The 25,246-nt window shown below is 43.2% G+C and overlaps 1 pseudogene; it reads right to left on the reverse strand.

The window, feature by feature from the left end:
• The window catches only part of LOC140699894 (formin-2-like), an 87,188-nt pseudogene extending 78,035 nt beyond the window's left edge, over positions 1 to 9,153 (reverse strand).
• Between the last annotated feature and the right edge of the window lie 16,093 nt (positions 9,154 to 25,246).

Here is a 25,246-nt window from a genome sequence, read left to right on the forward strand (position 1 = left end):
TATATCCATATCTATAAATACTCCTCTAGCACTGGTAAGCAAACATCACAGGGCTAGATAAACATAGAAACAACAGCCAGGGGACAATCTGAAAGGACTATTTACCATCACAACACACACAGTGATCTTGCACAATGAAGTAAAATCATCAGTCCCTACAATGGAGTGCTGTCGGGTAAGGAAGCCGTGACATTATATAAAGCAAGAAACCTTCTATATGAATAGAACTATACAATGAAAAAGACATATCCACAACTACTGTCAGCTTTGTAAAGCAGAGCAAGAGTTTATCATCATGAATTCATATGGACTCGAGTGTTCACAGCAGCACTATTTACAATAACCAAGGCATGGAAACAATCCAAATGTTCATCAACAGATGACTGGATAAAGAAGTTGTAGTATATTTACACAATAGAATACTACTCTGTCATAAAAAGTAATAAAATAATACCATTTGCAGCAGCATGGATGGACCTGGAGATCGTCATTCTAAGTGAAGTAAGCCAGAAAGAGAAAGAAAAATACCATATGGTATTACTCGTATGTGGAATCTTAAAAAAAAAAGACACAAATTAACTTATTTATAAAATAGAAACAGACTCATAGACATAGAAAACAAACCTATGGTTACCAGAGGGGAAAGGGGGTGGGAAGGGATAAATTCGGAGTTGGAGATTTGCACATACTAACTACTACATGTAAAATAGATAAACAACAAGTTTCTTCTGGATAGCACAGGGAACTGTATTCAATATCTTAAGGTAACCTACAGTGAAAAAGAACATGAAAATGAATATATGTATGTATAAATATGCCTGAAACATTACACTGTACACCAGAAATTGATAAACATTGTAAACTGACTATACTTAAATAAAAAAGATGAATATTTCTAAATCCCCAAAAAAGCAAACCAAAAAAAAAAAAAGAATTTATCATCATGATTTCAAAGAAACCAAATGAGGAATGAAAAGATTCTAGAATCTGCCTGATGTCATAGACTTGGCAGCACCAAAACTGGACACGTACTCTGCTCTCCTAATTTTTATTCTAAGCATCTCCCACTTCTGTGTGGGCCAGCACCTCTGGGAAAACTTCTGACCAACATTCTGTTCTAAGATATAAAAGAGACCACAAGGTCTGTGCCCTGCAGGGGCTAACAACTAATCACACTGACCAAAGCTCAAGAAGGAATACTTTTAAGTGCATTCTATTCAGAACATACTATCTTAATTAAACATCTCTAGTGGAACTGGGGGGCAGGACATAGCAAAGACAAGATATAACCAAGCTCTTAGGGGTCATCATGTGCCGAATAATCTCCTGGGTTCACCAAAGGATATCATCGTGAGGAAAACATGCTCCCTGTCCTTAACTAATGACAATATAATAGGCCAATGCAGGCAGGACACTCTTGTAGAAGAGATGTAGACAGAGTATGGGCTCCTGACGAGTGATAACACAGAGCAGGGAGAGTCCCTGGCTCCTTCTCTGTCTACTGGAGACTATAAAGTGTCCAAACAGGAAGAGAAACTTTCCATACTGATACTAGCTCTTGGAGACAACAGGAGACCTCTTTTCCCACTAGCCTTGATGATACATGCAACTTTTCTGTTTTCATTGGACCCAAATACTAACAATTGTTTGTTGTTATTAGGATTAATGACTCAGTGACAATCCACCACTTAATTTCCAGTATTTTAGAGCCAGAAACCTTAGAGATTATTTGGCTTAATACTCTAATTTTTCCTGCAAAGAAATCAAGAGCCAAATACTTAGGTAACATGTCCCAGCTCATACACGGGGGAAGGTTAGGTGTGAGTTTTGGGTTATTTTATGTACCATAATATCATTAATTTGTAATAGTCTGTTTTCAATTTATACTTTAACAGCCTAGAAACATATAGTGGATATTTTTTCCTTTTGGATATTTTTTAATGGTTGAAGGATGAATATAATTGCTATATTTTGAAAGGTATCAATATAAGTTTTTATTTCAACAGGCCACATCTCTTATGCAAAATGAATTAAATAAGTCTCATTATGTTAATTTTTTCTGATATCATAGCTCAGACATATCTATTTAATAAATTTCTCTTGAAATCCTATATTATCTACCAATTTAAATCATAAGAGGAAATGCAGTTGACCAGCAAATCCAGAGTTAGACATTAATGATGATTCCTTAAGTTCATGATGTAGAGAATAGAGAGAGATCACATATTATGTATCATCATATACTGATGGCCTATGCTGGATAAATAATAAAAACAGACAAGGCCAATTACAATCACATGGAAATTAACATGTCTAATGTCAGATCCAAAGTGCTGCAAGTTTTACAGTGGAAGAGTGGCTCTTATGAGAATAAACATTTGGCAATTTCTCAAGAAAAGAAGGCGAGTGAGTGGTCAGATGGCTGGATGGGTCATGGGAGGAGCAAGGACCCAAGTGGGCCCCACCTGCAGAGATGACACCCACAGCTCAGGAAGGGACTCAGCACAAGGGGCCAAGCTCCCTGCTTCCCAGGGCTCAGAACCCACTGGGCCCATGGCTGGTGCTGATCCAGACACTCTTACAGCAACACTCCCACACTCGGGCTCAAAACTCCAGATAAAGAAGGAAGCCTTAGATATTTTAAACTTATAAAATGCAGATGGGGTACAGATGTGCTGGTTTTCTTAGTCCTTAATAGTAAGTGACCATAATGTATCTTCATAATAGTTTTGAAGAAGGTGACTGCTCTGTTTGATGAAGCAGGACTCACATGTGTTGCATTTTTTTTCTTTTACCTGAACTAAGAATATGGAGAAAAAGTAGCAAAAAAAGTGTTCAAAATCAATTACAATAAAACATCACACAGCGACAGAGCATTCAAAAAGTGACCTGATAGAGAGAGCTCTGACTACAGTCACTATACAGTCACTACTAAAATTTGTATAAATTTAAAGTTCAATTTTGGCATCCATGAAGGCTTTTTTGGGGGGAGAAGAAAAGAAACCGTGAAACTTCAACTGTATATAAAATAGAGAAACAACAAGTTTCTTCTGTACATCACAGGGAACTATACTCAATATCTTGTAATAATGTATAATAAAAAAGAATATGAAAACAAATATATGTGTATATATATATGACTAAAGCATTATGCTGTACACCAGAAATTGACACAACATTGTAGACTGACTATAACCCAATAAAAAAGAAAGAAGAATCTATGAAACTTCAATTGATCAAGGACTAAAACATGACAAGAACAAGCTGAGAAATTTACTCTAAAGAATCTAATAAAATTGCCCAAAGAATATCCTAGAACATATGTGACAATGACAAACAACCCCTCTCAGGACGTATGTTAGATGATGGATTTCTCCAGTAATTTCTTCAAAAATCATGAAATAAATCAAAGTTCAAAGAAAACAATATAAAAATGTCAAAAGGAAAATGCCTTTAAAAACTTCATGTCAATCTATTATGTTAAATCCATAAAAGCAAGTCTAATAAATGTCAGCTTTAAAATACCTCTGAGTGAAGGGTTTTCCACAAATTTAAAGCAGTCTCGTAAAAGGAATGAGACACACTGACCATAGTTGCCACTCAACTTTTGAACTCAAACATCAGATTGACTCTTGCAGTTGGAAGGAAAGTCAGTGGTCAAGTTCAGCCTCTCCAGGGTTGTGGTCACCTCATAGATCTCCAGCCAGTTTCTGAACATCTCCAATCAGTCTCTGAACATCTCCAGTGAATAGTGCAATCACTCCAACTGGGACCAGCCATTCCAAGGCTGGACACCCTAGGATGGATGCCTCCCTTATGCTGCATTGAATCACAAACTGTTAGCAAATCCATCACCTCCATCCTGAACACATTCAATCTTCTGCTTGAACATAAATCTCAGGTTTAAAATTTGTCCTGGTAGTTAATGGAGAGCCATAGAATAATTCTGAGAAGAATGTTAAAAATCTACCTGGAAAGGAGGAGATGAGGTTTTTGTTTTTGTTTTAATTTTGGAGGTAAATTTTAACAGGAAATTAGTGAAATTGCCTAGCTGGATACAAGAATGAAATGTGAGGAACTTACTAAGTTGTACACATCCCAGGCTTTTGGCAGAAGAGACTGGGTAAAGGATTGTGCAGACGCTATTACCATCCACCAGGGCAGGCAATGAACAGGGGAGCAGAGTGGGATTGGAGAAAAGGGAAGTTCAGTTTGGATCACGTCCCATACCCATACAGAGAATTTTAAAAAGCGACAGGAAATTTGAGTCTGGAATTCAGAGAGATCTGAGCCAGAAATTCGAATCTGGAGTCATAAAAACACAAGGAAAGGGTTCCTGAGGATAGATGTTAAGACGGACTAAGCATGAAGCTTAGGGGAAGTGGTATTTAGTTAACAAGGGTCAGGTGGAAGAAAAGGATGAAAAGAAGATACATAAAAGCCAGCCCAAAATATAGAAGGTAAGCCAGAGAGAAATAAGTAACAGAAACCAAGAAATTAGTGTTTCTCTATTTGGACTAAATATACATTTGTTTAAATGATGCTTTTGAAGAATTTTAAATAATTAGAGATTTTTATTAATGTTGAGAGTAAAACACAACCTACTAAATTAAAATATAAATAATGTTTCTGGATTTTAGGATTATAGCTCCCCCAAAAGGGCACAGCTTCACAAAAACTGATCCTACATAAGGTCAAAAAGAAAGCCACAGTAATTTCAAAAGATTCTACAAAGTGTATACTAACTTCTCTGATTGTTTCAATTATTTTGCTGTAAACAAATAAAAATTTTGCTTTTAAAATCTCATATGACTATTGTGATATTGTGATTTATAATGAGAAATATGTGTTTGGTCTTTGACCAATTTCTGGAACAGATCTCCTAAACCTTTGGAATTTCATAAGTGATTGAAGTAAAAAAGGTGTCTTGATATTCATAACAAGCTACACCTGAGTTTATGTTAATGAGGTGACTTGCAGATAGCATCTAAGGATGGGGTTGGTGGTCAGGGGGAACCAACTGAGTTATTAGAGTGTTGGAACTTTCAGTCCCACCCCTGACCTCCAGGGAGAGGAGAGAAGAGCTGGCGACTGAGTTCAATCATCAATGGCAATGATTTCATCAGTCAAGCCTGTGTAATGAAGCCTCCATAAAAACCCAGAAGGTTGAGTTTCAGAGAGCTTCTGGGTCAGTGAACACGTGGAGATTCAGGGAGAGTGGCACACAGGAGCTCCACACCCATTCCCCATACCTTGCCCTGTGCATTTCTTCCATTTAACTATTCCTGAGTTATATCATTGTATAATAAAATGGTAATCTGGTGATTGAAATGTTTCTCTGAGTCCTATGAGCTTCTCTAGAGAATTAATGAAACCCATGGAGGGGACTGTTGGAACCTATAAGCTGCTCAGTCACAACTTTTGATTGGTATATGAGAGCGGGCAGTCTTGCAGGACTGAGCCCTTCATCTGTGGACTCCAACACTATCTCCACATAAACACTGTCTGAATTGAGTTGAATTGTAAACACCCAGCTGGTGTCACAGAGAATTGCTCACTGGTGTGGGGAGAAATCCCTAACATCTCAATTAGTGTTAGACTCTTTTAACTATGACGTATAGGTACTATTAACTAACATTTAGGTTTAAAAATATTCATAAGGGAGATCATATAATTCTTACAACTGAAAGACACTGAAAACATTTCTTTACCCTCAAAATAACTAGAAATAATACAAAAATAAAATACCATTCCCATGAGCAATGAAACATACGAAGTACCTAGAAACTAGCTCAGCAAAGAAAACACAAACCTTCTTTAAAGAAGTCTAAAACTCTAAAACTCTATTAAAAAGACATAAAAGATGATCTGAACAAATGGAGATCTTTCATAAAGGAGATCTTGGATAATATTATTATAATGCTTATAGTCCTCAATATCATTTACAAATGTAATAAATTGAACAGCATCAGGATTTTTTTAATAAACTTAACCACTTATTTTAAATTTATATAGAAGACTGCAAGGTCCATCAAGAATTAAGTCTTAATGATGTTGAAACTTTGAAAACTCCCAGTTTATCCCTCCCCTCAACACTTTTCCATTTGGTAACCATAGTTTATTTGCTATGTCTGTGAGTTCAACTCTAGTTTGTAAAAATTTCATTTTTGTCATTATTTTTTGATATCACATATATATGATATATGGCATTTGTCTGTCTCTGTCAGATGTAATTCACTTAACATAATAATCTCTAGGTCTATTCATGTTGTTGCAAAAGGTGTAATCTCATTTTTTAAAGGCTGAGTCATATTCCATTGTGTATTTATATACCACATCTTCTTTATCTAGTCATCTATTCATGGACATTTATCCTGCTTCCATATCTTGGTAATTGTAAATAGTGTGGCTAGGATCACTGGGGTGCATACATCTTTTCATGTTATGGTTTTACTCAAATATATGTCCAGGAGTGGCATTGCTCAATCATACAGTAACTCTCTTTTTAGTTTTTTGGGGGAACTTCCATATTATTCTACATATTGGCTGCACCAGTTTACATTACCCACAACAGTGTAGGAGGGTCCCCTTTTTCTCCATACTCTCCCCAGCATTTATTCTTTGTAGACTTGTAAGGATGGCCATTCAGACTGATGTGAAGTGGTATCTCATTGTAGTTTTGATTTGAATTTCTGACAATCAGTGATATTGAGCATCTTCTTATGTACCTGTTGGCCAGCTGTCTGTCTTCCTAGAGAAATGTCTATTTAGATTTTCTGCCCATTTTTGATTGGGTTGGTTGTTTTCTTTTACATCATGTTATATGTGCTGTTTGTATATTTTGAAATTTAATCCCTTGTCAGTTTCATCATTTGCAAATGTGTTCTCCCATTCTGTACATTGTCTTTTCATTTTGTTTTTGGATTCATTTGCTGTACATAATCTTTTAAGTTTAATTAGGTCCCACTTGCTTATTTTTGCTTTTATTTCCATTACACTATGGAGGTGTTGGAAAAAATATTAACACAGTCCATAATTTGCAATGTCTTGGCTCTTGCTTCTGGATACAAAATAAGAAAAGGTCCTCACTGAGGACCCTCACCAGGACACAGCCAGGAAGAGCCAAATGTACAGCTGGGGGAGAAGAGCCAAATCCTGGGAAGAAGTACAGGCATTTGAGACCCAAGCTAGACTTGGATCCTGCCCCCAAATACCAGAAATATGATCTGTGGCACATTGTATAGGGAATAACTGGCTCAGATTCTTATATGATTCTTCCTTCATAATCTGAATTTTGAGTATGCAGGAAATGTCCTTTGGTGACCCCCACATCCCAGTTCTGTCATCCACGGGAGAGCCAGTGGCTTTCTCCCAGTTGTGTCCCAGGGAAAGACAGACACTCCCAGTAAACTCCCAAGGACTGAACCTGATTGTCAATCTACACAAGGCCAGGCCAGGAAAGAGCAGAAGCTGATACTGACAAGCCTTCCAGAACTGTGACCCCCCCAGACTGGTCACACATGCATCCATGGACATGCAAACTTCCTCACACTCAGAGGGGAGACACAGTGGCAGAATATGATGCTTCCCAGTAGCTACCCATCCTCAAGCTTCAATCAGTTAAAGTTGCACCGCTGGTAGCCACATTTAAGTCTTTATTAAGTAGTTACTTATTTATTTTAGCTTTTCCTCCATTATTTTCTATTAAATCTTCCAAAGCCAAAGGTTACTTCCCATAAAAAATGAAGAAATTAGTTTTATATCAGCCAACTAAAGAATGACTGAACTATGCTGGCATATGCATTCACATGCAGATTTGGAAAAAGTCATAGGTTTATTAAAATAAAGTGAAATATATTATTGTTTCTTATGCAATTCATTCATTCTTCCATTTGCATTCATACTGGATTACGTAAAGTGAATTACATTTGGGATAAAGTAGTAACAAACTGATTAAAAAAATCCTTTATGAAATTTCCAAATCAGTTAAGAATTAGACAATTCACAAAAGACTACTTTACATGGACATGGTGATAAAAGCTTGAAGGGAGATGAGGCAGGGAGGTGGGACGGATGCTGATGCATGGGGCTGTCATCATTGTTCTTACTGGGTGATCACTACAAGGGATCCAAGGAGATCTTACTGACAAGCAGGCATTTGAGCCAAGACCTGAAGGAAGGAGGGAGACCACCACGTATGCGTCCAGGGAGGATTCAATGCGAGGTAAGAGCTAATGTCAGGCCCTGGGGCAGTAATTTCTCAAGAAAGTAAGGGACAAGCCACAGAATGAGAGACTATTTTTTACAAATCATATTTCTGAAAAGAGCCTTTTATCTAGAATACATAATTGCTAATACATACTGCTCCAAAGAAGATATACAAATGGCCAACAAGCATATGAAAGAAGCTCAATATCAGGGAAGCGCAATCCAAAACCACAAGGAGATGCCACTTCAGAAACATGAGGACGACTATCATCAAGAAGACAGACGATGACAGGTGTTGGCTATAATGTCGAGATAAATTGGAACCCTCAGAGTCTGCTAGTGGAAATATGTAAAACGGTGCAGCCACTTTGGAAGCAGTCTGGAGTCTCTAAAAAGGCCAACCATTGAGTCTCCTTATAACCCAGCCATGACAATCTAAGGTATGCAGCTGTGAGAAATAAAACCTAGATCCCCCAAAAACTGGTTTACAAATGTTCACAGCAAAATTATTCCTAATAGAAAAAAATACAAATTGTGTGGGCACCAGTTCAGGTATCCTGTCTCCATCCTGAGTCGCAGCCCCGCCCCCAGACCACAGGAGCCAATCCGCGCGCTCGCTGCCAGGACAGGCCCCACCCCAGAGCCCTCCACGGCCTCGCCCCTCCTTCCGCCTACCGGCTCGCCAGTTGGCAGTAGGCAGTTGGTGTGAGCGGCCGTAGTTTCAGAAGCTCCGCGGCTCCTCCGAGGCGGCAGCTGCTGCTGCGGCGGCGGCGGCGGCGGCGGCGGCGGCGGCAGCGCGGTCCCTCCGGGAGGAGCGGCGTGGGCCGAGCGGCGGCCGCGAAGCGTTAAGCCCAGCGCGGCGGCGGCGGCGGCGGCGGCGGGCGGCGGCCCCGAGGTGGTCCGCCGGCAGGTCTTACACGTGGGGCCGCGCTCCAGCAGTCTCATCCTCGAGGGCTCCTACCGCGTGGTGTGGTGAGTGTCCGCGCCCCGAGTGCCGGCCGCGCCCGCCCGGCCTCCCGCTCCGCCTCGTTGGCTGCGGCAGTGGCGTCGTGCCCGACCCGCGACCCCTACCCTGGCCGGACCGCAGCCGGGCTGCCTGCCGTCTGCGCGCCGGGGGTCTCGGGCGGGGCCGGGCCGCTCGGGCCGGGTCGTTACTCGCGGTGCTTCCCGGGCGGTCCTCGATGGCGCGCGGAGTAGGGGAGCCGCGCGGGGGTCGGAGGCCGGGACCCGGAACCCCCGGGACGGGAACGGCCCCCACCCCAGGGTGCTTGACTAGCGGCCTTCCCTTGACGTCCCCATAGTGAAGCCGCGAAGTACTTCAGATGCTTGAGGAGGCGGCTGCGGTCTGGACAGCGGTTCTCAGCGGCGCGAGTGCACAACCCCGAAGTGATCGTCTTGTTTTCCCCCCTCCCCTGCCTTTTCCGCGGTCGGCTTTGGTTCAGCATCTTCCGTGGTGCCGGGGTGCTCCCCTGCGCAGGCTTTCTAAAAGGCATGTAGTGGCACCAGTGTGGGTGTGGAATGTCTCCATCTTCAAGTGTTTAAATGGGTTTGGGCATGGTACTGTTCGCGTTTCAGGAAGGGTAAGCCAGCATCGCTGTTGTGATTTATTTAAGGAGTCTTTTGGAGTTGGCCCTAATTTGACTTGTCCCCCCTTTTACCGGGCGTGAGCTCTCATACTGGCATAAAGGCTTCCAGAGGTTTTAGCATAATGACTCTGGAGCTTTAGTGGTCTGTGTGTATGCCGCCCTGACGGAGTTATTGCAGAACCACATGCAGGCTCCCTTGTCTGGCTCGAGATCCCTCAGAAGTGTTCGTGGGATGGGGTTGATGGTGATTTTTGTTTGTTTGTTTGTTTTTTGTTGTTAGAACCAACTACCTGTGATATTTTGTGCTCATGCAGATTTGTGGTGTAGGCTTCCTTATGCCTAAACCTTCATGTGTGTCTTTCGTGTTGTATGAAGGAAGCAGACTATTTATGATCACTTCATGTCAAGTATTGTGCTATGTACCTTTATCTCATGTTACCTGAACAGCCACCAGCAGAGAGGGAAGGGCAGTGCTAGCTCTATTTTAGATGTGAAAGTGTTTTGAGGTGAAGCCAGTTCTGAAGGTCGCACAACTAAAGAGTCAGACTTGAGATTGTAGCCTGAGATCCGGTTTCAGTTGCCAGAGCTCTTTTCATTACTCCCTATTTTACTTAATTAGTGTTATTAATAATTTTGAAATTTTAGCATATTTTACTCTTACAAGCAAATTTATTTCAGAAACGTATTCAAATTTGAATGGTCACAATTTTAGAAATACATAGAGGGAATATTTTACCACGTATGCTAGCTAGGTACAAAGACTAGTTAATATTCTTTAAAAAAAAATACTTGACTATTTGTATTCTCTTCAGGAGCAGAGTGCTTCACAGTACACAGTTGTGAAGATTCTCGTGAACTCAGTAGGTTAGGAGATAAAAGGAATTAAATTAGGTCAGGGCTAAAAGAAACAAGGTCCTAGAAGGTAACAGAAAGACAGTACTGCCCACAACATCACTTACCTGGAGTAGGTCTGATTGCTGTGCACCTGCTGGTATGTGTGTTAGTCACCAGGTCTCGTTGTGAGAAGCTCGGAATTGCCCATCACATCCTTGGGCCCTTAGAAAAAATTAATGCTTAAATGTGTACTGAAAAAGCCTAATTTTATGACTTCTCAGTCAAAAAATTTTTTTTAACTGATGAGAATTTTTCCTAGCCTGAAGATGATTTAGATCTGGTAACTTTCTATCTCGGCTGTGGAGTTACGTGACTTAAGTCTCTATTAGGTGAAACGTCAAGTCCACTTGCTTTATATATATTTTCCTTTCTTAAGTAAAATCCAAGTACAAATATTGGAATTAGAATCCTGCATCTAGATTATAGCTTTTAATCTTCAGGTTGATGATACTTCATATGAGAGTTTAATCTACATTGTGCATTATTACTATTTAGTAAATGTTGGTTAACAATGCTGGGTTTTTGAAGGATTTCTTGATTGAAATATTAATAATATTTGAAGAACTGATATTTTGAAAAGCTTAATGTTTCCAGAAGGACTTAAAATTTTAAGGAAGAAAACAATTTTGTTTAATTTTCTGAATCTGTTCATTAGGAATTTTGCCTTTTCCATGAAAAGTCCTTTCGTAAACATTACATAGGGAATATAAAGAGTGGAGTTTGAATTGAGCCTTTCTGAGTGGTGTGATTTTGATAGAAAGATAATAGGTGCGAGTGACAATCTAAGCTATGGAATCCAATCCTGGAAAAGAACTTAGGTAGCAAATTGTGGAGGACTCTGTAGGCAGAATGGAGTTTGATTTTATATTTGTGTAATGGAGAGGCATCAGAGTTTTTGAAAAGAGGCAGGCACATGATCAGTTTTGAAATTTTGGGAGACTGTAGATCAACACTAGTGGAAATGACAGGAGAAAACTGAGGCTGGGAATCAGCTTGGCTCGTGACCTTCTAAAGGTGAAGTGATGTAGCGGTGCGGAAAATGGAGATGTTAGAGTCAATAATGGGCTCTTGTCAGAGGAGTGGTGGACTTTTCATCATGGCCGGTATGGGAGGCAAAGGATGATGAGGTCTTACAGGGTAAGAGGCTTAAGAGTTGGGATTTGGATTTGGGAAAGATTCTGAGACAGGACCTGGTGATGTGGTATGGGGAAGGTTATTATTTGCAAGGCTTCTAGCTTAGGGACATGGTGGTGCCGTTATTAGGGGAGGAATACTGTAGGTAGAGGAGGTTTGTTAAGGAGAAATAGTTCTGGTTTGGACTTCTTAAGTTTATGATGCAAGTAGGCCCTTTAGGTTGTATCCACAAGGCATCCTGAAAATAAGAGGGATGTAGAATCTGGAGATGGAACTTTGTGTAAGTGGCAGTCTGGTGTACAGGAACACAGATTGTTATTTGAGGTCATTGGTTAGGTGAAATTGCTTACCTACATTCTGTGTTTCTCTTTTTAGTAAACAATCCATATCATTCAGTATATTTTCAAAGGGTTCATTATCCCAGAGAAGTTAGGAACCGGTGAGACAGAACAGAAAAACCAAAGAAGCCTTAGCAAGCAAGTAGTTTTAAGAGGTGGGCAAAGGAAGAGGAAGCTTAGGACTGGTGAGATGTATAAGACTCAGGGGAAAAGGAAAAAATTGATATGAAAGAGAGAAGTTGAAGCTGTATGTTTCATCATCTAATTAAGATAACCATCTGTGTTGGATAAATGCAGCTTGAAACATTTTCTGAATGTGACTGAGAGGTCATGGGGCCATCTCCATAGAGATAATAATTGAAGGCTTGAGAGGGGATAAGATGAGAAAAAATGTGTGAGCTGAGGTGAAGGAATGCCTGCCTTTAGGTGTCCTTAGTGGGCAGGCTACAGAAGAGGAGGAGGAGCTGTGGTCAGAGACCAGAGACCTGGGAGTCTGCATTGTCGGAGGAGCCAGGGACATAGTGGTCACTAGGGTTCGGTACAGAGGACTGTAGAGAGCAGGGTGCAGCTGGAAGACAAGCTGTTGGATTTGTTGACTTTCAGCTCTCCTCAAAAAAACATAGTTTTAACAAAAATTTTGTCATGTTCATATTCCTGATGGTGCAGTATCTGGTCCTGTTAATGTTTCTGTGATTACAGCAGGCAAGTATGAACTACCATTTAGTCAATGTTTTCTGTTTTTTTAAATATATATTCATTAGGCCTCTTAACCACACTGCAGGGGTGGTTCCTTTCGGTAAGCGGGAGTCTGAGACACAGCGAGGTTGCTTAATTTGCCCACAGATGCCCAACTAGGAAGTGGTAGAGCATCTGTGTCTGCTTCCTAAGTGATACTCAGCCAAAGATTAGAGTTGAGAAAATGCATGCTTTCAGTAGCAGAAAATATCTATTGTCTGCTTTTTGCACGGTTTGCTTTTTAGCCTTTTAAAAACCTTTCATGCAAGGTCATTCACTTAGAATTCATTCAGCACAAGTTCTCTGCAAGGACTCACATGGCGCCTGCCCTTCAGTAGCTCTTGTTCCAGACGATGGGGTGCAGTTGGGCGGGAACACAGAAGCCCCTGTAGAGTGCTGTGGGTGACAAAGTCCTGAGTGGCTTGCGGCTGTCTGTGTCTGGCTTTGCAAAGCTTCGCGCTGGGTGTTGGTGTCTAACTGGGAGTTTGCCATGAGATGTGCACTCTGGGTAGAGGAGAGTGCACTCGCCGAGGTACAGAAGTCTGAACAGGTCACAGCCGGTCAGGAAAAGCAGGAGTTGTCTGAGAAGTGAGGCTGTGGGTGGGTGCCTTGGGGAGAAAGCTGGAGTGGAGGCAGCTGGGATGGCTGGGGCTGAGTTCTGTGGGGCTTTGTTTCCTAAGCAGTTGGGACTTGATATGGTAGGGGAAGGTCCCTGAAGGATGCCCTTTTTCTGCTGGTTCCTCATCAGATTTTATGTTTCCCTCTTTGTCTCTCTTTGACTTTCTACCCGCTGTACTTGTCTCTTCTTTCTACCTATTTAGGGCTACTACTCAGCGTGTGTGATTTTCATCCAGTCTCCAGGGGCATTGAAATGTATGTGGGCATTGTTTCGCTTTTTGTTGTTGCATTGATTGGAGGTCTTATTGGCCTCTGGTGTGTATGTGGTGGAGGCGGACGTGCCAAATGACCTGCATGCAGTTTGCAAGCAGCACATTCAGTCCCTACACCAGAGGAGCATCCTGTTTAGATGCCAGTGCTGTTTCCCTCCAGCCCATCCCCAAGAAGGGCTGGGCCCTAGTCAGGTTCTGCCTTTTTCTTAGATTCATCTCTTCCATCAGCTTTTCCTTATTACTTTCAGCTCTAGCCCTCCCTCCATCCCTCCCTGGGACTTGTTTCAAAAGCAGGACCAGCAATGATATAAATCATCTACAGAGGCTCCTGACCATATTCCTAGTTGTGCTGATTTAGCTGTTAATATGACTTTTAATAAAGAAGTCTCTTGTATGGTTTTTGGAGCTCAAAGATGGGAGGAGACCATCTTACATGAGCAACAGAAAACCCAGAGTTTCTGAACAGTTTTGAGTGCAAGTAAAATGCAAAGAAAATTCATTTTGATATTAGTAACATCCCTAATAATGTGCTCCTGGTGGTTAGCGAAAATGTATATGCTATTCTGATGAATTTAATTTGTATGTTTTCAATTCTCAATTATTAATAAAAGTGCTTTAATGAAAAGCATCCTAGTTGAGGTTTCCAGGAACTATGTATAGTTTATTCCTCACATTGTTCACAGTTATGTAGCTGTTAAGTAAAAATCATGCGATTCCCTAAAAAACATCTCAAGCTACCCCACACATCCAGCCTGCTCTGCCCACCCACCTGCCTGACCCTGAGATACTGTTTCTTCCTTTTTGCTTGTCTTTTCTCTTTCACTTCTTGAGGCTCCCATACATTGGAAAGCCAACAGGATAGATGGTCTCCAGGGTCTCTCAGATGCTCGGTCTTAGGGCAGGCTCTGGGCTCTGAACCCATCCGTGGCTGGTAGGAGCTGGGGCTGGGGTGTAGAGGTGAGGTCTGCGTGGACTTCACCATGACGAGGTAATATTAGTTGCAAGCTTGCCTTCGGTGCTATGGTTTCAGAGTCATTTTCATCCTCACCTTTGAGGTATTATTTTTTTTTCACTGCACAGATGAGGAAACCAGGCATCAGGTGACTTGTCCAGGGTTCATAGACAATAACTGCATAGTAGAACTGGGATTTGTCTGGACCTCAAAACCTGTCATTATTCTTTTTTTCCCTTAAGTACTGTAGGCTTTCCTCTCTTGTCACAAGTTACCTGGAAACATGCTTTTTCCAGCCTGGGTTCCTGAATGTACTGGCACCAAAGTATAACATGATGATTGTCATGGCAAACTTGGGCCTGTTGTGGGGTTGGAAGAGGGAGGAAGCAGAAACTTGGAAGGGGTGAGGAAGGTAGGGTCAAAGCAGCTTCATTTTTATCAGAAGTGTGTTTATCAGTGTTGATCCTTCTCGCTCTTCCTACGTACCTCCACCAGTTGCTTGATTTTCATTCATTTAGTAATGTTACTGAACGTGTACCGACCTGTGTGCTAAGCAGTAGGATTGAAGTGGTTTTTTTCCTTTTTAGTGTTTACAGTCTAACAGGAAAGTAATCACATTTATTGAATGATGAGGTGCAGAGTGCTACCCTTTATACCCTTAAAAATGGAGCAAAGCTTTGAGGACTAGTCTGGGCTGGTTTCCTGGAGGAAGTGCTGTCTAAGCTGGGACCTGGAGAATGACTTAGAGCTAGCTGGGTGAAAGATAGGGGAGGGTGCTAAAGTGTTTCAGGCACTACTTGTGGCAAATAGGTTGTAGAAATTGGGGAGTTTGTGATTAAGATCCAGGAATATTTCTCATGGTGTTGCATAGACAGAAGGAGCAGTTAAAGCTTCAGGTATGGATGTAAAACTAGATCATAGGAACTAAAAGATGGTAGGAAGATAGGAACTAAAAACTAGATCAAGGCAGCAATTCCCCACCCTCTATACATTTACAGAATCTTCTTGCACCCTGCATCTCTGCACAGCTGTTTTTTTGTTTCTTCTCTTTTCACTTTTACCACATCCCCATGCACTTGGCAGAAGAGAGCTGACCCTCGCTTCCCAGAGTTATGTGTCTTCAGAGCACTCTGACTCCTGGGGGAGAGAATCTGATCCAGCTTGGGCTAGTTTCCACCACTGGTCTGGGCAGTGAGGCCCAGGTGGAGTCATCTGATAAGGCTTAGCCTCTCTAAAGTGGCACAGTGATGTGGGGATGGTATTGTGGTGTCTCCCACTGACCTCTGACACTTACCAGGGTAGCTCTTGGTGTTGCTTCCCTGGCTCTTCTTGTGCTGGGCTGGGGCCTGCTGATGGGGGCTGGTGGGGAGGAGAAGAGGGGAGGGCAATGTCATTTAGGCAGGAGAGCGGCTTTGGGCTGCTTTTTGGGTGCTTCTGCTTTCCTGTCTCTGGCAGTATGAGGGTGGCAGCCAAACTGGGTGGCATTCTTTACAACATATTTAATATTTGATACATATCTTACATGTGAGTTATACAGCCTAACAGTAAACACCCAAGAGTCCACCACCCACTGACTGACTTCACACCAGATTCAGAGGCCCATGTCCTGATCTCTGGCTGGGAGTCTGTACAGTAGAGTGGGAAAGAGCATGGGCTCTGGGCACCTGTATGTGACCTGAGATTGTTTTTTTCTCCTGTAGAGTGGGGGTAGCAATACCCACCTTAGGGTTGGGAGGATTGAATAAAACACATAGGTGAGCACTGAGCCCTTGGCCTTGGGTTAGTGCTCTAGTTGTTACTCCCTGGAAGTGAGCAGGCCTGGTGAGATCAGTGTCCTCCCTCCCCTCAGTCTCTTGGACATCATCCTGGAGTGTGAAGCAGAGTCCGCAGAAGTGACACTGTTAGACTTGGGTCACACGGTTGTGTGGTCTAGGGCAACATGCTCTCCTGGTGAGATTTATCACTTAGAGAATCTTCTCTGCCTGGCCCTGGTCCATGTTCCCACCCACCCTAAGGAATGCTGCAGGTGGTGTAGAAGACAGACTGATAAGGGAATAGATTACTGTGTCATTTGGTGAAAACACTTTTATGAGATAATTCTGGACAGAGCCGCTAACTCCACCTGGGCTTCCCAGTTTGTAATTAATTCAGCAAGTGGTGTCAGTATGCACTAGGACACATACTAGTTGTTCAGCTACTTCAGTGAATAGAACACCTATTCCCCAGGCAGCTCATGGACAGTGGATGCCTGGCTTAGAGTGAGCCCGTTCCATAGGTTGCTGTTTGGTTTGCTTATATTTTCCTTTACTGTGCAAAAGTTTGTAAGTTTAATTAGGTCCCATTAGTTTGTTTTTGCTTTTATTTCTATTTCTTGAGTAGACTGCCCTAGGAGAACATTGCCAAGATATATGTGAGATAATGTTTTGCCTTGTTTTCTTCTAGGAGATTTATTATGTCTTGTCTTATGTTTAAATCTTTAATTGATTTTGAGTTTACTTTTGTATATGGTGTGAGGGAGTATTCCCACTTCACTGATTTACATGCTGCTGTTCAGTTTTCCCAACAGCATTTGCTGAAGAGACTGGCTTTATTCCATTGTATGTTCTTTCCTCCTTTGTCAAAGATTAATTCACCAAAAGTTTGTGGGTTCATTTCTGGGCTCTCCATTCTGTTCCATTGGTCGGTAGGTCTGTTTTTGTACCAATGCCATGCTGTTTTGATGACTGTAGCTCTGTATTATTGTCTGAAATCAGGGAGGGTTATTCTCCAGCCTCATTCTTTTTCTTCAGTACTGCTGTGGCAATTCTGGGTCTTTTGTGATTCCATATACATTTTATTATGATTTGTTCTAGTTCTGTAAAATATGCCCTGGGTAATTTGATTGAGGTTGCATTAAATCTGTATGTTGCCTCAGGCAGTATGACCACTTTAACAATATTGATTCTTCCAATCCAGGAACATGGGCTATCTTTCTATTTTTTAAAGTATTCTTTAATTTCCTTAATCAATGTTTTCTAGTTCTCCACATATAAGTCTTTCACCTCCTTGGTTAAATTTCTTCCTAGGTATTTTATTACTTTGGGTGCTGTTTAAAAAGGCACTGTTTCTTTACTTTCTTTTCCTGTTGATTCATTGTTAGTGTAAATAAGTGCAACTGATTTTTGTACATTAATGTTGTATCCTGCTACCTTGCTAAATTCTTTGATTAGTTCTGGTAGTTTTGTGTGGAACTTTTAGGTTTTTCTATATATAATATCATGTCATCTGCATATAGTGACAATTTTACCTCTTCTTTTCCAATTTGGATCCCTTTTATTTCTTTTTTCTTGCTTGATTACTGTGGCTAGGACTTCCAAGACTATGTTGAATAGGAATGGTGAGAGTGGACAACTTTGATGGTCCCAGATTTTAGTGGGAAAGTTTTTAGTTTTTTACCATTGAGTACTAAGCTGACTGTGGGTTTGTCATAAATAGTTTTTATTATATTCATATCTGTTCCCTGTATACCCACTTTGGTAAGAGTTTTTATCATAAATGGGTGTTGAATTTTATCAAATGCTTTTCCAGTACCTATTGAGATGATCATGTGGTTTTTGTCCTGTCTGTTGTTGATGTGGTGTATTATATTGATGAATTTGCTTATGTTGAGCCATCCTTGAGTTCCTGGGATGAGTCCAACTTGCTCATGGTGTATGATCTTTTTTATGGGCTGTTAGATTCTGTTTGCTAATATTTTGTTGAGGATTTTTGCATCTATGTTCATTGATATTGGTCTGTGATTTTCTTTTTTGATAGTTTCTTTGCCTGGTTTTGATATCAGGGTGATGGTGGCTTCATAGAATGAGTTTGTAGAAACTCATAGAAAAAGTACTCTCTGTTTTTCTGGAAGAGTTCGAGAATGACTGATACGAGTTCTTCTTTGTATGTTTGGTAGAATTCCCCAGTGAAGCCATCTGGTCTGGACTTTATTTGTAAGGAGGTTTTTTATTGCTAATTCGATTTCATTCAGGCCCTGCTGGCTCCCGGAGCTAGGAAGTCTGGAGGTGTCCCCTCAAGAACAGTCACAAACAACAGGGCTTCAGATAAGTGTAAAAACTCCTTTCTGGGAAATGTCAGTGAGCTGTAGCAAGGCAGACTGAGAGTGTAATGATGGCACCCCCAGCCTACCTTCCCTGAGAGAACCTCGGTAGCCTCCTGATGTGTGCCAAACCTGAAGCCTGCCTCCAAGTCCAAAACGCTAAGGCTAGAAAGTAGGCCTTTTTTTCACATAAAGGCTGGGGGTGTGTCTCAGTCTAATGTGCAGTGCCTTGAAAGTAGTAGCCTGCCAATAAGTGTCTCTCCAACTGTTACAGTCCTATGGGAGTGAGACATGCGGTCGGTCCTGGCCTCCAGAGCCAGTTGATCTAGGAGCAGCCCCTGAGTGGAGCCATGAAAACTGGGTCACCAGTGTGTAGACATTCCCTGCTTGGAGATACTGGCACTCTCGAGCCCCTCAGAGGGACAGTGCGAAGATGGCTGGAGTGAGGCAGTGAGAGAGTACAAAGATGACACCTCCTGAATAAAGGGGAGCAGAAGAAAAAAAGAAGAATGAAATATAGCAAGACAGAGGGAGAGCGGGGAAGATGGCATCTGCTGGCTGGAGCATAAAGTTGACACCATAAGGGAAGGGAACAAAAAATAGATAGGACCTGCTGGTTTTATTAAGGCAGAGGGAGAGCAGGAGGATGGTACCCATCAACCTCAGTCCCTGGGGAGGAGCCCAGCAGCCCCTGCCCCTCAGACCAGTGCTTCAAAATTAGGAAATGATTCTCTTTCACTTGAAGTCTGGGTGCTTTGCAAAGGGCTGCTTCTGCACTTGGCCCTGGGACCAAGAGCACAGGCTCTTTAAGAGTGGTTCCTGAATTTACCACAGCCCAGTGGGTCTCACAGGCATGTACCCTGAGGGTCTTCCAAGTTCGTTGCTTTGGGGGTATCTGTCAGTTGTCAGTGTTCAAAGTTTGAGTTCCCACTGTGGGGGTACAAACTGTTCACACCTCAGGGAGAAGTTCCATGTTCTGAGTTCCCTCCTGAGTGTGCCTGTGCACACCAGGGGTGGGGTTTCTGGTGAAACCATGCCTCAGCCTTTCCCACCTGCTTTGATGTGGCTTCCCTCTTGTTTGCCTGATGTGAAGGGGTTGCTCCACCATTTGTTAGGCTTTTCCAGAGAAAATTGTTCCACATGTAGCTGCAGATTTGGTGTGTTGTGGGAAGAGGTGAGTTCAGTATGTTTCCATGGCACCACCTTGAACTGAAACCTATTGTATATGTTTTAATATTTGGCTTTCAATTGCTCAGGTCACTGCTAGTATATGGAAGTATGATTAATGCTGTGTATTCATGTTTATGTATGGATCTTCTATCCTGGGATCTTGCTAAAGCCGTTTATTATAATTTATTATGAGTTTTCTTATAGATTCCTTGGAGTTTTCTCCATAGACAATAATGTCATCTGTAAATAATGATGATTATATTTCTTCTTTTCTAGTCGGTGTGCCTTTATTTCCTTTCTTGCTGCACTGCGCTACCTAGAACCTGTAGTGCTAAGTTGCAAACTGACAGAAGAGAGCAGACATCCTAACATTGTTTTCGAACTCAGGAAAAGAGTTCATTCTTTCACCATTATGATGTGGGATGTGGGTGTTTTGCAGATGTTCTTTGTTAGGTTGAGGTAGTGACCTTCTACTCCTAGTTTCTGAGCATTTTTTATATAAATGGGTGTTAAATTTTGTTTAATACTTTTTCTTTATTAATTGATGTGACTGCATGGGTTCTCTTCTTTAGATTCTTCATAGGGTAGATTACACTGTTGGTTTTTGACTATTGAACCAGGCTTGCATTCCTTGAATAAATTCCACTTGGTGATCATCTATTCATGTGGATTCTTATGGCAGGTATTCTTGTGGATTTCTTGCTGTAGGCTAAATTATGGTTCCCTGAAGGGGTCCATGTCTAATCACTTCTATGACAATGTGTGAATGTTAACTTGTATGGCAGAAGGGATTTTGCAGAAGTAACTAAGTTAAAAATCTTGAGATACGGTTATTATAAATTTTCTGGGTTTGCTTAATATAAAAGGAAGGACACAGGAACTGAGTCAGAGAGACCATGAGATGATAGAAGGCAGAGACTAATGTGATGCACTTTGAAGATGAAATAAGGGACCAACTGCAAGGAAGGCAGGCGTTCTCTGGAAGCCAGAAAGGGAAAGGGAAACAGATTCTCCTGTAAGGCCTTAAAAGGAAGCAGCCCTGCTGACACCTTGACTGATATCAGAATATTGACCTGCAAAACATTACTGTAATAAATCTGAGATATTTTAGCTACTAAATAGTAATTTGTAATTTAATGATACAGTTTGTAATTTGTAATACTTTATAATAATTTGTCATAACAGCCAGAGAAAATGAACACACTTCTATTTTGTTGAGAATTTGTGAAGGTGTGTATCCATATTCCTGGGGACATCTGTCTGAAATTTTCTTTTTTAAGCTGTCATTGTCGGGTTTTGGTGTTACGTTGGCTGGCCTCGTAAAATAAGTTGGAGCAGAATCACTTTGCTTCTACTTGCGGGAACAGATTTTGTGGAATTCATATTATTCTTTATAAATGTTTGTAGTTTTCAAGTAATTTACCCATTTCATGTTTCTTTTCTGTGTGTATGTGTGTGTGTGTGTAATTTTTTTTTGAAGTGTAGCCAGTTTATAGTGTTGTGTCAGTTTCTGGTGTACAGTGTAATGCTTTAGTCATAAGTGAACATACATATATTTGCTTTCATATTCTATTTCATTAAAGGTTACTGCAAGATGTTGAATATAGTTTCCTGTGCTATACAGTATAAACCTGTTGTTTATCTATTTTATAGATAGTAGTTAGTATCTGCAAATCTCAAACTCCCAATTTATCCCTTCCCACTCCCTTCCCCTCTGATAACCATATGTTTGTTTGCTCTGTCTGTGAGTCTGTTTCTGTTTTGTAAATAAGTCCATTTGTGTCTTTTCCTTTAGATTCCACATTTAAGTGATATCATATGGTATTTATATTTCACTTTCTGGTGAACTTCACTTAGAGTGTCCATCTCCAAGTCTATCCATGTTGTTGCAAATGGCATTATTTTATACTTGTTTATAGCTTGAACATATTCCATTGTGTAAATGTACCACAACTTACTTATCCAGTCATCTGTTGATAGACATTTGGGTTGTTTCCATGTCTTGGCTATTGTAAATAGTGCTGCTATGAATGTTGGGGTGCATGTAACTTTTCCAATTAGAGTTTTCTCTGGATATATGCACAAGAATGGAATTGCTGGATCATAGGGTAAGTCTTTTTAGGACTCTCCACTCTATTTTCCATAATGGCTGCACCAAACTACATTCCCACCAACAGTGTAGGGGGGTTCCATTACAGGAGGAACTGTTTCATATGCAAATACAAATCTATGTCGACACTAGTCCACACACAGGTTCAGCCGTGGATGGGAAGGGAACAAATCATAATTGTGGGGCACCTTAACAAACTCAGTAGCCCCTAAGGCCACAGCAAGATGAGTCGTCCTCCCTCAGCTGGACAAGATGCTCCCGTACAGAAATCCCACAAATCCCACAGCGATGCTGACTGTCATTCCCCTTTTACACACCTTTAACAGGCACCCTGTGAACTTCCTCTCAGCCCATTCCCCTTGTGTCCTTGGGATTAAGAGGGAGCTGCCTCCACCACTCCCCACATTGCAGTAATCCCAGGAGGCTAGAAGAGGCTCCCTCTACAATGGTGCAGAGAGGCAAAAAGCCCTGTCTCTCAGGCCAGGTCTTCCCCTCTGGTCAGGACACCCAGACAGGACACCCTGGCCTGTCTTCTGGCTGCCTCAGAGAAGCAGACTGAAGCTCTCCAAGGACAAGGGCTGCCTCCAGGCTCCATTCTAGAGAGCTGGTTCGTGTCCAGAGGGCTGAAAAGAATGAAAGTAGCTCTCCATCCCTAGTTTGCTCAGGGATGCAGATAATGATGGGATGCCCCACAGGCCCGTGGCCAATCAGGCTCGAGGGAAAAGGACGATGCAGAGGTCCCTGGGGAAAGAGCCGCAGGCTCCCAGGAGCAGTGTGAGGACCCCGTGTCAATGCAGAGGAAGGTCTAGTCAGCCCCCTGTGGATCCATAGCTCCTGGGACCTCCTCAGCCTCCTTCTCAGGACCCCTCTCTGTAGAGCAGTGCAGACATGAATAAGACTACAGTGGTCTGAGGTCATTTCCAAACAAAACTATCATTATTCACATTTTACATACATCACCCCAAGGTGCTGCTCCCACCCACAGCCACCCAGACCCACCTTCCCCAGCCTCTAAGTCCCCCACCCCAGTCCACCCTGGCCCTGGGGTCAGCACTGAATGAGGAGCCCCCAAGTTCCTCTGGGGTCCCCCTGGGGACTGGCAGTGGAGGGCTGGCCCGCTGTTCCCTACTGGCTGCAGTGCCTCTTTTTCCTCCTCTTCCTCCCTGAGACAAACAGGTGACACCTTCTTTTTTTCACCTGTGAGGGGCGAACCAGCCCCAGAGTCAAGGCTGGCCTCCCAGACACCCCAAGGTCAGGCCTGGGCAGGGACAGCTTCCCAGCAGACACTGGGCCTCCACTAGAGGCCGCTTCCTCAACTTGGCAGCTGGCGGAGAAGCTGGGCTGAGGCCAACTCTCTGAGGGGAGGGGGTCTGGGGAGCCCCCTGACCTCCAGGGCAGACAAATCTCAAGGGCCCTGGGGCAGAGCTCTGGGACATCCCCCAGGGCCACAGGCTGTACTGAGAGGCCAAGAGGAAGGCCAGGCTGGGGAGCTGCCCCTTGTCCTCACTGGACCCATCCCCTGGCCCTGGGTCCTCCCTAATAGGAGTCGTCTCTCTGAGAACTGAGGCATCACTGGGTCCCAGGCTCCGTGCAGTGCACTTTTGACCCCAGGGAGGAGAGGGGCTGTCCAGCCCGGCAGGAAGGCAAATCCTGATGTCCTGGATAGAGAATAAAGTGTTTGGTCCTGAACAGGCTACTGTCTGCTCAGTAGTGCCTTAGAAGTTCCTCAAAATCAACATCTGTTGGGCTGTCTTTATCACTGACTCCTAGCTGGGGGCCTTGGTCATGCATCTGGGCATCTTGGCCAGCATCAGACTCACAAGGACTTGAGTCCAAACGGGGTGCACTGTGACTGGTGGGTGCCCTGTGACTGGTGGGTGCCTGCACACCCAACTCCTCTTTCAGGTCCAGGAATTGTTTCTGCACCAGCTGGTAGGAGAGATGTGGACAGTGACTGGCCTTGCATACATGGGTGAGGGGAGAAGGAGGGCTGGGCAGGAGAATGATGGCATTGGGGAGCAAGAGAGGGGGTGTCACCAGGACTCCAGTCAAACTACAGACACTAGAGCACTCCTGCTGTCCTCCTGGGCCTTATTCCCAGCTGTGTGTCCTTCCTGTCCCTCTGGGCCCCCATCCTCTCCTTCCTATGGTCCTGCATCTCACCCAGTCCCTAGCAGGCCCTCCACAAGGCCTGACCTTCCAGGCAGGGGGGAATGAACAGAGCCATGAGGGCCTCCTGTTCTGTGGTCCCATCCATCCCCCGGCTGTCCTGGGTCCTTGCCTCCCTGGGTTACCTGAGTGTCTTATGCCTTCCCTCTTCTACCTGGGGTCCATCCCTCCCTTGTCTCCCTGAGTGTCCCTGCCTCCTCTGGCTCACCTCTTTAAGGTTGGGTCCTTCCTTTTGTTCCAACTCCTCAGCTAGGACCAAGAGGTCCAGCTGTGGCCCTGGGGAAAGCAAGTCTGCCAGGAATCGAGGGTGTATGACTGCCTCTCCCTAAGAAGGAAGGAAGCGGCTGTGAGTATCCTTGGCCTGGAGTAATTTGTGAGCCATGAATACCTGGAGGGAAAGTGAAAAACAGACTCACCCCATTGTCCTCCACAAGGTAGCCTGTTTTAAACCACCGAGGCAGTCAGCTACATACGTACACACACACACGCACGCACAGAGAAAGAGAGAGAACTCAGGGACAAGGATCAGAACTTAAGTCCCAAAGGCCCGGGCAGAACCCCTGTCCTGGTGCTGAGAGTGCCAGTCCCTGGAATCTTGCAGCCCCCAGGCTCCAGGCCCAGCCCACCTTGGTGACGCAGGCTTCCTGGGAGCACAGCTTGTCAGTGTAGCTCAGGAGATCCGGGTCCATGTAGGCCCCGTTCTCTTCCTGCTTCAGTTCATTTCTGTCCTCTTGGAATTCTGCATCTAGCTCCTCAGTGGCTGAGGAGGCAGGCCCCACCAGCTCCTCCATGGTGTCCACATACTTTTTCACAGCCTCAGGGGGAATCTCCTTAGGTGCCATGTTCTCCCAGGGATACTGGGATCTGTGTAGCTTCCTGGGCACACACACTGGGGCAGAGCGCGAGGAGGAAATAAAGGTGAGGGGCTCCTGCATCCAGCTTCTGACCATGCAGCACACATGTCGGTTCAGACAGTGTTTGG

The sequence above is a fragment of the Vicugna pacos genome, chromosome 11 (assembly GCF_048564905.1).
Source record: "Vicugna pacos chromosome 11, VicPac4, whole genome shotgun sequence".
NCBI classification, from domain to species: domain Eukaryota; kingdom Metazoa; phylum Chordata; class Mammalia; order Artiodactyla; family Camelidae; genus Vicugna; species Vicugna pacos.